We start from the raw sequence: 7,160 nt of genomic DNA, 5'->3' as shown, positions 1-7,160 counted from the left end.
AACGTTCCCAACAGGAAAACGTTCCCAGCAGGAAAACATTCCCAACAGGAAAACGTTCCCAGCAGGAAAACGTTCCCAGCAGGAAAACATTCCCAGCAGGAAAACGTTCCCAACAGGAAAACGTTCCCAACAAGAAAACGTTCCCAACAAGAAAACGTTCCCAACAAGAAAACATTCCCAGCAGGAAAACGTTCCCAACAGGAAAACGTTCCCAACAAGAAAACGTTCCCAACAAGAAAACGTTCCCAGCAGGAAAACGTTCCCAGCAGGAAAACGTTCCCAACAAGAAAACATTCCCAACAGGAAAACGTTCCCAGCAGGAAAACGTTCCCAACAGGAAAACGTTCCCAACAAGAAAACGTTCCCAACAAGAAAACATTCCCAACAAGAAAACATTCCCAACAGGAAAACGTTCCCAGCAGGAAAACGTTCCCAGCAGGAAAACGTTCCCAACAGGAAAACGTTCCCAGCAGGAAAACGTTCCCAGCAGGAAAACGTTCCCAACAGGAAAACGTTCCCAGCAGGAAAACGTTCCCAGCAGGAAAACGTTCCCAACAGGAAAACGTTCCCAGCAGGAAAACATTCCCAGCAGGAAAACGTTCCCAGCAGGAAAACGTTCCCAGCAGGAAAACGTTCCCAACAGGAAAACGTTCCCAACAAGAAAACGTTCCCAACAAGAAAACATTCCCAGCAGGAAAACGTTCCCAACAGGAAAACGTTCCCAACAAGAAAACGTTCCCAACAAGAAAACATTCCCAACAGGAAAACGTTCCCAGCAGGAAAACGTTCCCAACAAGAAAACATTCCCAACAGGAAAACGTTCCCAACAGGAAAACGTTCCCAACAAGAAAACGTTCCCAACAGGAAAACATTCCCAACAGGAAAACGTTCCCAGCAGGAAAACGTTCCCAACAGGAAAACGTTCCCAACAGGAAAACGTTCCCAACAAGAAAACGTTCCCAACAAGAAAACATTCCCAACAAGAAAACATTCCCAACAGGAAAACGTTCCCAGCAGGAAAACATGTCCGTTTTCCAGGACTGGAAACTTCAGACAGATTCAGCCCAACCTCGACCTGACCATCATCTCCTCTGTAGACCGGTCAGCTGTGAGGTGATCTGAACAAAGGTCAGAGTTCAGAGAAATCAGCAGAAACTCAAGAGCTCCACCTCAGATGCTACAGGCCTCAGTTAGAAGGTTAAAGGTCATGGCACTGACCCAGAGTAACTGTTTGGAAGGGTTGAAGGAGAAAATGTATTTTCTTGAATAAAACATTAAGGCTGTTTCAGACCTGATATTCCAGCAGATTAACTTTGTTTAGAGACCAGAACTAAATCAGCTGCTCTGAGTCAAACCAACCTGTTCCCCTCCTCACCTGAGGGGGCGCTGCACCAGGAACACCTGAAAGCATGACAGGAAAACCTCTGAAGAAGATACTGAACACAACTTCCTTCTTCACCAAATGGAAACAAAACAGAGAATTTAGCTGTTGGAGGATTTCTCTTTTGTAGAAAAAAAAAACCTGCTAGCGCTAGGCTAGCACGTTTGTTTTATCTGTATTTACCCAGAATGCCCTGCGCTGTAGTACACTTCCTGTTTTTGGAGCGGTTTCCGGTCCGCTTGGCGTTCACATATGAATTCAAACGGGACCAGAGTTCACTTCACCCAAACAGAGACGGAGGTTTGGACCGGACCGATTCAGGTTTCAGGGTTTGACATTTTTTGTTCCACATTGAGTTTGATTTCACATTCACATCTCCAAAAACAAACTGGAGCTGGATTAAAGCGGACTGGTCAGGGCTTTAGTTCTGTGGGAGGATGAGACCAAACTGGAGCTGATCAGATCAGAACTAACTGTAAAGCACGGTGGTGGAGGGGTGATGACTAGGGATTGCTTTGCAGCCGGGAGCCTTGAGTTGACCATCATCTCCTCTGTAGTCAGATATCAAACAGCTGAACCTGGATCCAAACTGATTCGTAACCAGAACCAGAACCCCAAACCCGCAGCAGATCCAGATGTGACACACACGTCTGGATCTGTGTGTTTTCCCTCAAATCACCCAATCAGCTCCTCTCTCTGCCCTCCACCCTTCATACCTGGCGTCTTACCTGTGCAGGTGTACGTGTTTGGAACCCAGTGGCGTCCCCATGGCAACCACCAACACCAACACCAGCAGGGTTCCCCAGCAGCAGCAGCCCTCCATGAGGTAATGATCTAGAGACATGAGCTGCTCTGCAGCATCATTAGAATAACTTTCTGCTCTGCGGGTTTTTCAGACGACTCACGTTGGGATCAGAGGATGTTGTGATGCAACCTGAAGCTGCAGCTTCTGACTCAGCAGATCTCTGAGCGCCAGGCCCAATAAATATAAAAAGGAAAGTTCTGCAGGAATTTAATGTGTTGGAAAATCATGCAAAGCAGCAGCTTGAAGCTTCCAGGCTCCCGTAGGAACGGAGCTGAACTTCCCTCTGAGTTCAGGGCAGGGAAAGTTTCCCAAGAGGAAAAGGAAAAATGAGCCAAACAGAGCTGGCTTTGTTTTAGAAATATTACTAATCCTCTTCACAGCATCATGGAGGAATCCCTTTGAAATCAATTATGTTTTATAATAACAGATGGATTTTATACACACTGCTCATACTGTCTCAGATTTCAGCTAAAAGTCTTATTTTTACTCTACACCAGAAAAAAATCTCTTTATAAGATTTACATTTTACATTCTTTATTTATAAGCTTCAGATTTTGATTCATTGTTTACTTGTTGGTAATTTAACTTTTATTTAAATCTTTTAAAGTTTTTATACCATCAATGTTTCAGGAACTGCAGATGGAAACAGGCATAGTAACTAAGTGTTCATTATTGTGCACTGTTCCTTTAAATGTAATCTTCTTAATTCATAGATTCATCTGTTGATGTTTAATGTTTTATTTGATTCTAGATCTGATGTTAAATATGAAAAAACCCAAAAACTTTAGTAAAGAGGCAGAAAACTGGAAGTTCATTTCAAGATTTTTATTACAAAAATAATAAATAGCAAATAAAATAAATAGCCAAATAAGACATCTATACGAAAACAGTGTTAACATCAATAGGAATGTCAGGTTCAGGCATGTTGGCCTACAGAAGTTTTCATGTAGAAACGTTTGATTTGTGGCTCAGTGCAGCCAGTCTGTGCAGAAGTCACTGATTCAGTTCAAGTTTTCTGGAGTTCAAGTTTCTGTTTTCTTCTTAGTGTTCACAGTTCTGTCATTCTCCCAGATTCTGTCTCTGCCCAGACGCTTCATCCCCCCTGCAGTGCGGGAGTCTGCTGGCTGGGTGGATCCGGCGCTCGGAGCCTCCTGCCCGGCCGCGCCGCGCAGGGCGCACCGCGTCTCTCCGGAGGATCTCCCCCAGTTCGGCTCAGTTTTTCATCCCATCAGCCAGATTCGGGCTGTGTAGCGGAACCAGTCCGGGGCACTTAGTTGTCGTTGCCCAGAGTGTGGTAGACCAGCAGGGCCACCATGCCCTTCCCTGCGCTCTGCTGGAAGCCGGTGGAGTCGCTCTTCTGGGCGGCCTCCTCGCAGCGGATCGGCGCGGCGCTCCGCTCCGACATCTGCCGGGCCTGCTGCTCGGCTGACTGGAAGCTGAAGCCCTGGTAGTCGCTGATGGAGCCGTCTGCGCTCAGCGGCACGTCGACGCACGGCTCCTCGGTGTAGATCTGCCACAGCACCACCAGGCACAGGATGACCAGCCAGCGCTTGGCCTGGCTGCGCTCCGGCGGCGGGAGGTGCATGCGGACCTTGGCAGGGTACATGACCCGGGTGCAGCGCTTCTTGGGCCGGATTGGCACGTAGGAGCGCACGGCGGTGGCCTGAGGCGGGATCCGCTCGAAGGTGAAGACCTCTGGCTGGGTGCTGCGGGTCGCCATGGCGGAGCTGAAGGCGAAGCTCTCCTGAACGGTGAGGGTCACGCTGTCGGACCGGGAGTACATTCTCTCGGTTTTCTGTTGTCTTCGTTTCGGGTTTCTGTTTGCGCTCGGAGTCAGATAGATCTGCCTGAAAACTTCCAGGTTCCGTCTTTTAAAGGCGTCCTCCTGCAGCAGTGCGCGCTTTTAGGCTCCTCCCTGATGACAGACTATTGCTGTTGCTCAAATGAGAAAACACCGAAAAATTAGCATAAGTTTAGCAGCTTGAATCCAGGCGGAGCAGCAGCTGAGTCATCCTGGGTGGGTCACATTATCTCACTGCAACGCTAAACATCCACACATCAGGTTGATTCAAATATAAAGATTTTATCAACTAAACCATTTAATTTACTCTAAATATTTAAGACAGATGTTAGTCTAGTCTTTTGTGTATAGAATAAAATTTCTTCCCTTTATTTTGATCGAATATGTTTTACCTTCACATGATATTCACCACATTTAATAAAGTGTCGTCATCCAGATGTTGAGCTCACTGTAAACAGCAGTTTGTGGTCACAAGTTAAAAACTGGAAACTTCCTTCAAATCAACGTCAAAGTGTCTAAATGTCAAAATGTCAAGTTCAGATGGTCTGAGGGTTAAAACCAAGGAGCAAAACATCATTTCTGTTCCCAAGGATCAGAAACAGAAGGAAAAAATAACTCAAATATTGATGCTAAAGCATCAAAACAAAATGACACATTTTCAGTTTATTTATTAGCACAACTGAGGCTGACTGATTTTTCTCACATGGACAAAATATCTTAATAAGATGAAATATGAGACAAAAATAAACTTTTGGATAAAACTGAGAATAAACAGTTTAAAGTTTAAACTTTATTTTTAGTTTTAAACATTATGAAGAGAAGTCAGATAATAGCTACAGAATAACTGAAACTTTCTAAGAGATGAAAAATAATGAGAAACATGAAGACGAAACACATTTTGGTTCAAAACAAACAAATAAAATCATTTTTTAACATTTTCTATAAATACATTTTCTTGCCTCATGTTGCCGGGGGAAGTTTTGTAAATTTTCCAGGCTGTGGTTTTGTGAAATCATTATGAAACCGGAGGATGTCGTGAATTCACAGCAGAGGAAACTTTTCTGTTTGCATTGCAGGACGGAAACCTGGAAAACATGAAGCAGAAGTTTTCATTTCTGCAGGTTAACATGGATTCTAAAGACCATCTGAAAATAACAATGAATCCAGCAAAAAGAAAAATAAACAATCAAAAATCTAAACTGGACCATAATTACATCATCCTGAATACAGACCAATAACACCTCAGGGTTTTACTGAGTAACCTGTAAAATTATTTTTATTCTCATGCAAGTTTGTAAAAAATAAAAAGATGAAAAAATTATATTTTGTTTGCTTTTAATTAAAAACACAAAAACAAGCATTTCTGTATCATCATCATTTCTGATGAATATTCCTCTTCATATTGGATAATTTCATAGAAATCCTCAGACTGACCCAGGAATTAGGAGAAAAGTGTGTGTTGGTGATGAAAGTGTGTGTTGGTGATGAAAGTGTGTTTAGTCCCAACCTGCAGGCCTCTCCTCTCCTCAGATCGGGTATCGGCCCACGACCTTCACAGTTTTCACTAATCTCTCTCAGGTTGGTCAAACCTCCAGTTATGAATAATTTCAGGTTTTCACTTCCTGTTCCTGTTTTGCATCATTTCCTGTGTGGAGGAACAAACAGCATCTGAAGCTGTTTTCAGTCAGACTGAATGTTGGAGTTTCTTTCATCAGTTCTTCTGAACGGAAACGGATCATGATGTTGATCTGGATCAGATGATGAAGGTGAATATTTGTGTTCCCGTTTGTTCTGGAGAATGTTCTGCCCCCTAGAGGACAAAAGGTCCCAGTTAAAGGCCAGAATGTTCAGTTTTAGGACGATTTGGACCGAAGGATCAAATCATTGTCACATGGTTCCAGTAAAACCTTCCAAATAAAACCTTCTGTATCACAACACCTTTGGACCGTTTAGCCGGTTACCATAGAAACAGAGCCGAACACAGCTCCACATCTTGACTGTAAGGTGTTTAATGAGTTTCTGTTGGGAGCCAAGTTCTGCTGCTGTGGACTGGTAGCTGTGTGGAGTCGGGACATCGTCCCGCCTGAGCGGATCCATTGACGGGATGCCAGGTCAGCTGGGAGCCGTTCCTGGTTCTGCGTACGCAGGAATGTGCAGGAGGCCAAAACGAAACAAATCTGCTATTATGGAGCAATTTCTGGAACAATAGAGAAGAAACCTGGCAGAATATGAAAGAACCTAGTTCTGGTTCTGGTTCTTGGTGAAAGGATGTCCCTCCAGGCTGGAGCCTGTCAGCCGGTCAGAGTCACAATAATCCAGTTATTTTACAGTAAACAGACCCAGAGTCAGTCTGAGTATTTATGGGATGTAAACAGCAGCAGGTGTTGTCAGGACAACCTTTCACCTTGTTTATTAATGATTCTCCGTCTGTTTTCAGAGAACTGCAGCAATAAGGTCCCAGTTTTTATGCTGGTTACGGACAGTTGACCTTCATGACCTTAAGTCAGAGTTTCCGCTGCATTCAGGCCAGTGACAGTGAGTATAAATAAAATAACTGTCATTTTACACATGAGGTTTAAGGTTGGAGGCTTAAAGACGTTTTCACACCTGATAGTCCGATAGACTCGCTTTGATTAGAGACCAATAATCAAACATTTGCTCCATCTCCAGCTGCTGTGGCTCTTTCTCACTGCAATGATTCAAATCAGCCAAACTCTTTGAACAACCTGTTCCCCTCCTGGCCTGTGGGGGCGCTGCACCAAGAACCACTGAAGGAAACAACACAAAAACCTCTAATGACACTGAGAGCAACTTCCTTCTTCATGGCGTCAGATTGTAGCGTTTGGAGGATTTCTCTTTGGTCTTTAGCTAAAGACCACGAGACATTTCTCCTGAAAGTGTTACTGCATTTGTTTTGGTTGTCTTTACCCAGAATGCCTTGTGCTGTAGCCCACTTCCTGCTTTTGGAGCGTTATCCGGTCCGTTATGCTTTGAAACCAAACCAGAGTTCACTTCAGCCGAACTGAATCCGAGGTTTGGAGGTGGATCAGAGTTCAGGTTCTTGGTCTGCATCAGTTTACGTATTCACACGGACTCACAGGCTAGTGGATCGCCACCTGCTGGACAGGAGCATAAAACTAAGTTTCTGTAAGTTGAAACATCAAATTTGCTGA

The sequence above is a fragment of the Xiphophorus couchianus genome, chromosome 12 (assembly GCF_001444195.1).
Source record: "Xiphophorus couchianus chromosome 12, X_couchianus-1.0, whole genome shotgun sequence".
Lineage (NCBI taxonomy): Eukaryota > Metazoa > Chordata > Actinopteri > Cyprinodontiformes > Poeciliidae > Xiphophorus > Xiphophorus couchianus.
The sequence above is the reverse complement of the archived record's forward strand: the minus strand, read 5'-3'. Positions refer to the sequence as shown.